A 7,405-nucleotide genomic window follows, 5' to 3' on the forward strand; every position below is an offset into this window, starting at 1 on the left:
GATTTGTTTTTAAACTACCCTGTTACTGAAAACAGTGCCTTTCTTTGTAAGCAGTGGGTGATTAGTAATCACCAATAGAGAATGTGCTGTCTGCACAGAATCTTGTCCCTTGGGAGTTTTTGTGTCTGTTAGTGGCACATAAATACTCAGTACTTACGTAGTGTTTTCTGGTTCTTTCCAGGGGCTTAATTAGCTTTAATTAGGCAATCCACACAGTACCCATGAGAGGTGCCGCCATAGTTTTACCCTCATTGTACAGAAGTGGGAACTGATGGAGAGAGGTTAAATGACTCTTCCCCCATACTTCACAGCCAATCTCTGACAGATTAAAACTTGGAAGTTCTTTGATTTTAGCGCCTTTGTTCACACCAGTAGGCCTCCTGAGAGCGATTTGATTTTGGCAGTACAGGGAAAGCCACGCTGAACAGTAAAAAGACGAAAAATGTGAGATAATTGCGAACCCAAGTGGTGTGTCTCTTAAAAACAGTCATGGCTTTCCTTTGTCCTTTTCACTTGTACATGGAGTGAAAGCACATTGACTGTGTATTGCTGGTTAAAGCTCTCAAAATAACAAAAATGGTTTTGAATTAGGTCCTTTTGAAGCAAGTGATATGTTTGGAAGGATCATAAACCTGTCCACTGGGTAATGGCAGCATCTGACAGAAGTGGGGTTATCTGTTTGTCTTATGGTGCAAAAACCTTTGTAGTAGGTGTGGTTCATCAAGACTGCAACCCAAATAAGTCCAGTATTAGGAAAATTGAGACTGCATTACCCAAGTTCTGTTAAAATATGAAAGTTGGATGTTACATGTGAATCTCAAGAGACAAGATCTCCTGTGTCCCCAGATTTCATGGCCTAATTTCTTCACTCCTCCCTATAAATAGTAAGTCCGTGATTCTTCTGGTTTAATTAGCACTTCAGGCTACAGAATGACTTTGAGGTCTTCAGAGCTGAAGACGGAGCTACCCAAGAGTCCGTGAATCTGTCAAAATGCTTATCCTTTGTGACTAGAGCCATTAACTCTCTGTGTCACCTTCCTGGGCAAGGTATTTTCCTCTCTGGGCCTCAGTTTTTTCTTTCTTTTTTTTTTTCTTTTTGAGACAGGATCTAACTCTTGCCCAGGCTGGTGCAACCTTAGCTCACTGCAGCCTCAATCTCCTTGTCTCAAGCTATCCTCCTACCTCAGCCTCTCAAGTAGCTAGGACTACAGGCATCTACCCATGCCTGGCCAATTTTTTTCTTTTCTTGACTTTTTTTAGAAATAGGGTCTCGCTATGTTGTCTAGGCTTGTCTCGAATTCTTGGGCTCAAGCAGTCCTCCCGCCTTGACCTCTCAAAGTGCTAGGATTATAGGCATGAACCACCACAGCCAGCCTCAGCTTTCTTATCTGCGAAATGTAGTATTGGACTAAATTATTTCTAGGCTTGCTGCAAGCCCTAAAAGTGTATGATTGTTGTGCTGCGTAAGAAGCATACGGGACTGAAGTCTGAGAACTCTGGATGGCATATCCTGGGCACACAGTACTATTTGTTAAGAGAAATGAATAGTATCACCATTGTGCTGTGTATACCTAGGAAACCCTGGAGACCATAGTCTGTAAAGATAAGGACACAGGAGACAGTGCCACGACCGGGAAGATGGGGGTAAACGCAATAGTTCACTGCACAAAATTCGTGTTTGGTTTATTTGGGATCTTTAAGAAAAAGCCATTTGCTAGCATGGTTTCCTCTTTTACTTTCTCCTGGAATAATTGATCTGGCTAAAGCTCATCTCTCACTGCTACCTCTGTAGGATTTTCCATTTAAAAGTCATGCTTCCGCTCTGAGGCACAGATTCAATTAAGAATCCATTATTCTGTACAGTAGGTTGGTATTCATACAGCTTTATGTAGTGTTGAAAGCCCAGTGTGTTCAATTTTTTTAGACTCTGAAATAGTTATTTTGCATTAAAAATTCATTTCTACCATTGGTTTGATAAATATTAAAATTAGCAGGAACCCATTTATCTAGTATTTTTTATGAATAAGAGGCAGCTGTGATGAGTGATAACTCATATCTTCTCATCTCCTCTCACTGTGATGACCTTGGGCAAGTCACTCAGCCCTTGGGGACCTCAGCTGCTTCTTACAGGAAATGAGTAGGGGTGATTACATAACCTCTGAAGTCTTTCCAGATCTGAAGTCCTGTGACTAGGTTTTCAGAATATTTCTTCCTACTGAGAATCTTAATAAACTCGGTACCTGAGTAATGTACTCCATAGATTTTAAAATACTCACTATACAAATTCTTAGTTATGAAATAAAGTAGTCACGAACATACTTGTTAATAACTGAGATGTTTGTAAAAAGGGCCTAGTGCTTTGGTACAAATTAGGGACTCGGTGGCTGTTACTATGTTAAAGAATGAATGCCGGTATTTATAAACACGTAACAAGATTAAAATAGATGTCTGCTGGAAGGAGTAATAGAGACCACATGGCTAGACCATCTGCAGCATTTACAACAGAGTGGTCAAAAACCTGTCATCCTCAACCCCCCTCACCCACCTTAAGGGTTATGAAAAGAGTCAGGAGTTAAGAGGTAAAGGAAGAAGATTTGGGGTGAGAATTATTTGAAAAGGGCCACTGATGTGTTTGGCATCTCCCTAGTGGGAGCAGTGGGTGCCACCTACGCTTTGTCTCCAGGCTAGGGGAAAGGGCCTCCATGGAGCTTAGTATGTGTCCCTGATCTGGTGGATTAAACAGACCCCTGCCTGGAAAAGTCCAAAGGATGAGATGCCAGTGCTGGCTAAGTGTTTGATGATGAAGCAAAGGAGAGGCTGGGTGCAGTCTCCACTCCTAGAGTTTGTCAGGGCAGAGCATGCATGTAGAAGAACTGGCCTGCATCCTGGGGTGATAGAGCCTGGGCAAGAGGCCCGGGGTTTCAAGGAGGCGAACTTCAGACTCGCAGTGCTGAGGAAGGAGTAGAGCAAAGAGCCAGGGAGAAACCCTCACCCCAAGAGACCCCAGGTGATGGGAGATGAGGATGGGAGACTGGGGGGAGGGAGGGGAGGAACCACTCCAAGGAGCATCTGAGGAGCCCATGGGGGAAGGAAGCTTTTAAGCTTTGTTAAACTTTTGCCCAGCAGCACCCAGTCACCACCACCACACCTTAAGGACTGTCTCTTGCTGCTTCTTCACTCCCACTGCTGTGTCCCTGGAAGGGTCAGAAACGGTAAACAAGGGAGGCCTCCCTTCCCGGATGCTGGCCTCCCGCCCCCAGCAGACCCAGAGAGGTCACCTTCACATGATAGGCTATTTTGATTGTAACATAGGATTGCACATTTACATCTCTGAAATGAGACTGTTTTTATACTTTCAGTGTGACTACAGGAATTTTTTTTAATAAAAATGACTAGAGAAGTTATGGAGGCCTGGTTTTTTCTTTGAGAGTTACAGGATACATTAGCCCCACAAATTGGATTTCAAGGGACATTAGGAGACAAAAGTTGCTTTGCAATTGCAGTTCCCCAATCCTGCTTGTGTACTATGGTGGTTACACACATATGATTCATTTTAGGACCTTTAATTCTTGGTTCACCTTTCCATTTTTGTTACTTAAAAAGTTCATTTTCACAACCTCAGTTCATTAAATTGTGAATTCATAATGCTATGTATATGTGAACATATTTTTCAAAATTGTGGTAAAATACATATCATATACATTTACTATTTTAGCTGGGCACGATGGCTCACACCTGTAATCCCAGCACTTTGGGAGGCCGAGGAGGGTGGATCACCTGAGGTCAGGAGTTCAAGACCAGCCTGGCCAACATGGTGAAACCCCGTCTCTAATAAAAAAAAACAAACACATATATTAGCCAGGTGTGGTGGTGCATGCCTGTGGTCCCAGCTACTTAGGAGGCTGAGGCAGGAGAATCACTTGAACCTGGGAGAGAGAGGTTGCAGTGACCCAAGATTGCACCACTGCACTCCAGCCTGGGTGACAAGAGCGAAACTCTGTCTCAAAAAAAAAAAAAAAAATTTATATATATATATAAAACTATTTTAAAGTGTACAATTCAGTGGCATTTAGCACATCTGTGATGTTGTGCAGCCGTCACCACGATCTAGTTCCAGAACATTCTCATCCCCCCCAACAGGAAACCCTGTACACATTAAGCAGTTACTCCCATTATCCCCTACTCCCAGGCCCTGGCAACTACTAACCTGCTTTCTCTCCCTATGAAATTGCCTATTTGTATATTTAATACAAATGGAATCACACAACATATGACCTTTTGTGCCTCACTTTCATTTAGCATAATGTTTTTAAGCTTGGTTCATCTATGTTGTAGCATATATCAGAATTTCATTCCTTGTTATGGTTGAGTAATATTGTATGGATATGCCACATTTTATTTATCCATTAGTTGGTGCACAATTGGGTTGTTTCTACCTGTTCGCGACAGCCAGTTGGGCTGCTGAAAACATTTAACATACCAGTTTTGGGTTGAACACCTGTTTTCAGTTCTGTTGGGTATATACCTAAGAGTGCCATTGCTGGATCACATGGTAATTCTACGTTTAGCTTACTGAGGAACCACCAAATGGTTTTCCAGAGTGGCTGCACCGCACCATTTTCCATTTCCACCAACGATGTATGAGCCTTCCAGTTTCTCCACATCCTCACTGTGTTAGCCAGGGCTCTCCAGAAAAACATACATAGAGAAAGGGAAAAAATTATTTTAAGGAATTGGCTCACACAATTGTGGAGGTTTGGCAAATCCCAAATCTGTTGGGGTAGTCTGGCAGCTGGAGACCTAGGGAAGAGTTGCAGTTCAAAGGCAATCTGCTGGCAAAATTCCTTCTTGCTTAGGGGGAGGTCAGTCTTTGTTCTATTAAAGCCTTCAGCTAATTGGCCGAGGCCCACTCAGGTTAGGGAGGATAATTTGCTTTACTCTGGATCCAACAAGTTAAATGTTAATCTCATCCCAAAAACATCTTCACAGAAACATCCAGAATAACATTTGACCAAATATCTGGGCTCCATGGCCCAGCCAAGTTGACATGTAAAATTAAAAAAATAAAATAAAATAACCACTACTCTTGCCAAAACTTGTTATTTTTCATTTAAAAAATTATAGCTGTATTAGTGCCCAAGGGCTCCATAAAAAAATATCACCGACTGGGTAGTTTAAAACAACAGAAGTATATTGTCTCACAGTTCTGGAAACTAGAAATCCAGAATCAAGGTGTTTTCAGGGTCACGCTTCCCCTGAAGCCTCTAGAAGAGGATTTTTTTTTTTTCTTTCCTTTTTCAGTTCCCGGTAGCTCCAAGCATTTCTTGGCTTGTGGCAACATAACTATAACTCTGCCTCTGTCTTCCTAAATGGCCATCTTCCCTGTGTTTCTGTGTCCAAATTTCCTTCTTTTAAGGACACCAGTCATATTGGATTAAGGCCTACCTTAATAACCTCATCTTGATTAAATCTGCAAAGACCCTATTTCCAAATAAGGTCACATTTACAGATGCTGTGGGTTAGGACTCCAATACATTTTTTTGCAGGGGGGCTGGTGGGGGGAAACACAATTGAAGCTGTAACAACAGCCATCCTAATAGGCATGAAGTGGTGTGAAGTGGTTTTGATTTGCATTTTTCTAATGACATTGAGCATCTTGTCAGGTTGGCTATAACAACATGGCCAAATGGCTTGTTGGCCATTTGTATATCTTCTTTGGAGAAATGTCTATTCAAGTCCTGTGCCCATTTTTGAATTGAGTTATCTTTTCTGTTGTTGAGTTGTAAACATTCTTTAAATGTTCTGGATACTGGACCCTTAATCAGATACATGATTTTCAAATATTTTGTCCCACCCTGTGTGTTGTCTTTTTACTCTCTTGATAGTGTCCTTTGATACACATAAGGTTTTAATTTTGATGAATTCCTATTTATTTTTTCTTTTGCCTGTTCCGGGGTCATATCTAAGTAAACACTGCCAAATCCAAGATCATGAAGATTTAGTCCCAGGATTTTATACTTTTAGCTCTTACATTTAGGTCTTTGATCCGTTATGAGTTAATTTGTATAATCCCACTACTCATCAGCATGGGAGTTTTGACCTGCTCCATTTCTGACCTGGGCTGGTTTACCCCTCCTTAGGCAACCTGATGGTCCCCCACTCCCAAGAGTTTGCCATATTGATGCCAAACTTATTGCAGGCACCCAAACAGCATAGCACACTACAGCCTAGAACTCCTGGGCTCAAGTGATCCTCCCACCTCAGCCTCCGGAGTAGCTGGGACTACAAGTGTGCACCACCATGTCCAGCCAAACACAATTTTCTTAAAAGTCTCTACCAATCTTTAATAAAGCATCATCTGTTAGTTAAATGATATTTTGGAGTACAAATCAATAATGAAAACGACAAAGAGACTTTCATTCCTACCGATGAAGGATTAAATGCTATGGGAATTGCCCTCTACCATAAACAACTATAAAAGCAGACAAAATATATAAAACAAGTGTTTCAGGCATTGGACAATAGGAAACACAGAACTGTAAGTCCCTGAGAAGGAAAACAGAGAGAAGGCTATGATTGCCTACCGTACTTATTCAGGGCACTTCCAGTGTGCAGCACAAAGATAGGGAACCAGAGATCCACCGTGTCACTGAGTTGAGGAGATAGAAATCAGAGTTCAGGAAGGCTGAGGTGACTAGAACTTGCAGGGAAAAATAACAGGAAGTATCTGAACAGAAACAGAGCTCAGGAGCTCCGCAGACAGTCCCCTGACCCTTAAGTGAGTCAGGAAGACTGAGGTGGCTGGAACTTGCAGGGATAAATAATAGGAAGTATCTGAACAGAGACAGAGCTCAGGAGCTCTGCAGAGGGGCCTCTGGCCCTTAAGTGAGTTCCAATCAGTACATGTGTGGGATGAAACACCATGAGATCAAACAGAAAGCAATAGACCAGATAATTCCCAGAGCTCAAAAAAGTCTGGGAACAGTTGAGGTTTACACTAACTAGAGTGGAGAGAGACCTTGTAATACAGACAGCACTGGTATAATCCTCAGAAAGATTATGCTTTTGTAGTAGGGCTAAATTATCCCTAGAGTAAAAGCTCCTCACAGCTTGCCATAAAAAAATAGCTTAATAGTAGACCTTAAATAGATCCACAGGTAACTTAGCTACATGGCAGAACAAAGCCTAACTCTGTTTAAAGAAATACAACAAAACCTGGCACTCAATGTAAAATTCACTGTGTTTATCATCCAACAAAAAGTCACCAGGCATGCAGAAAAGTAGAAAATTATGGCCCAGAGCTAAGAGAAAAATAAATCAATAGATCCAGAATGACACAGATTATTGCATTAGCTGACAAAAGCCTTAAGATAGCTATTATCAATATTGCAAATACTCAAGGAGA

Source organism: Pongo abelii, chromosome 21 (genome assembly GCF_028885655.2).
Source record: "Pongo abelii isolate AG06213 chromosome 21, NHGRI_mPonAbe1-v2.0_pri, whole genome shotgun sequence".
NCBI classification, from domain to species: domain Eukaryota; kingdom Metazoa; phylum Chordata; class Mammalia; order Primates; family Hominidae; genus Pongo; species Pongo abelii.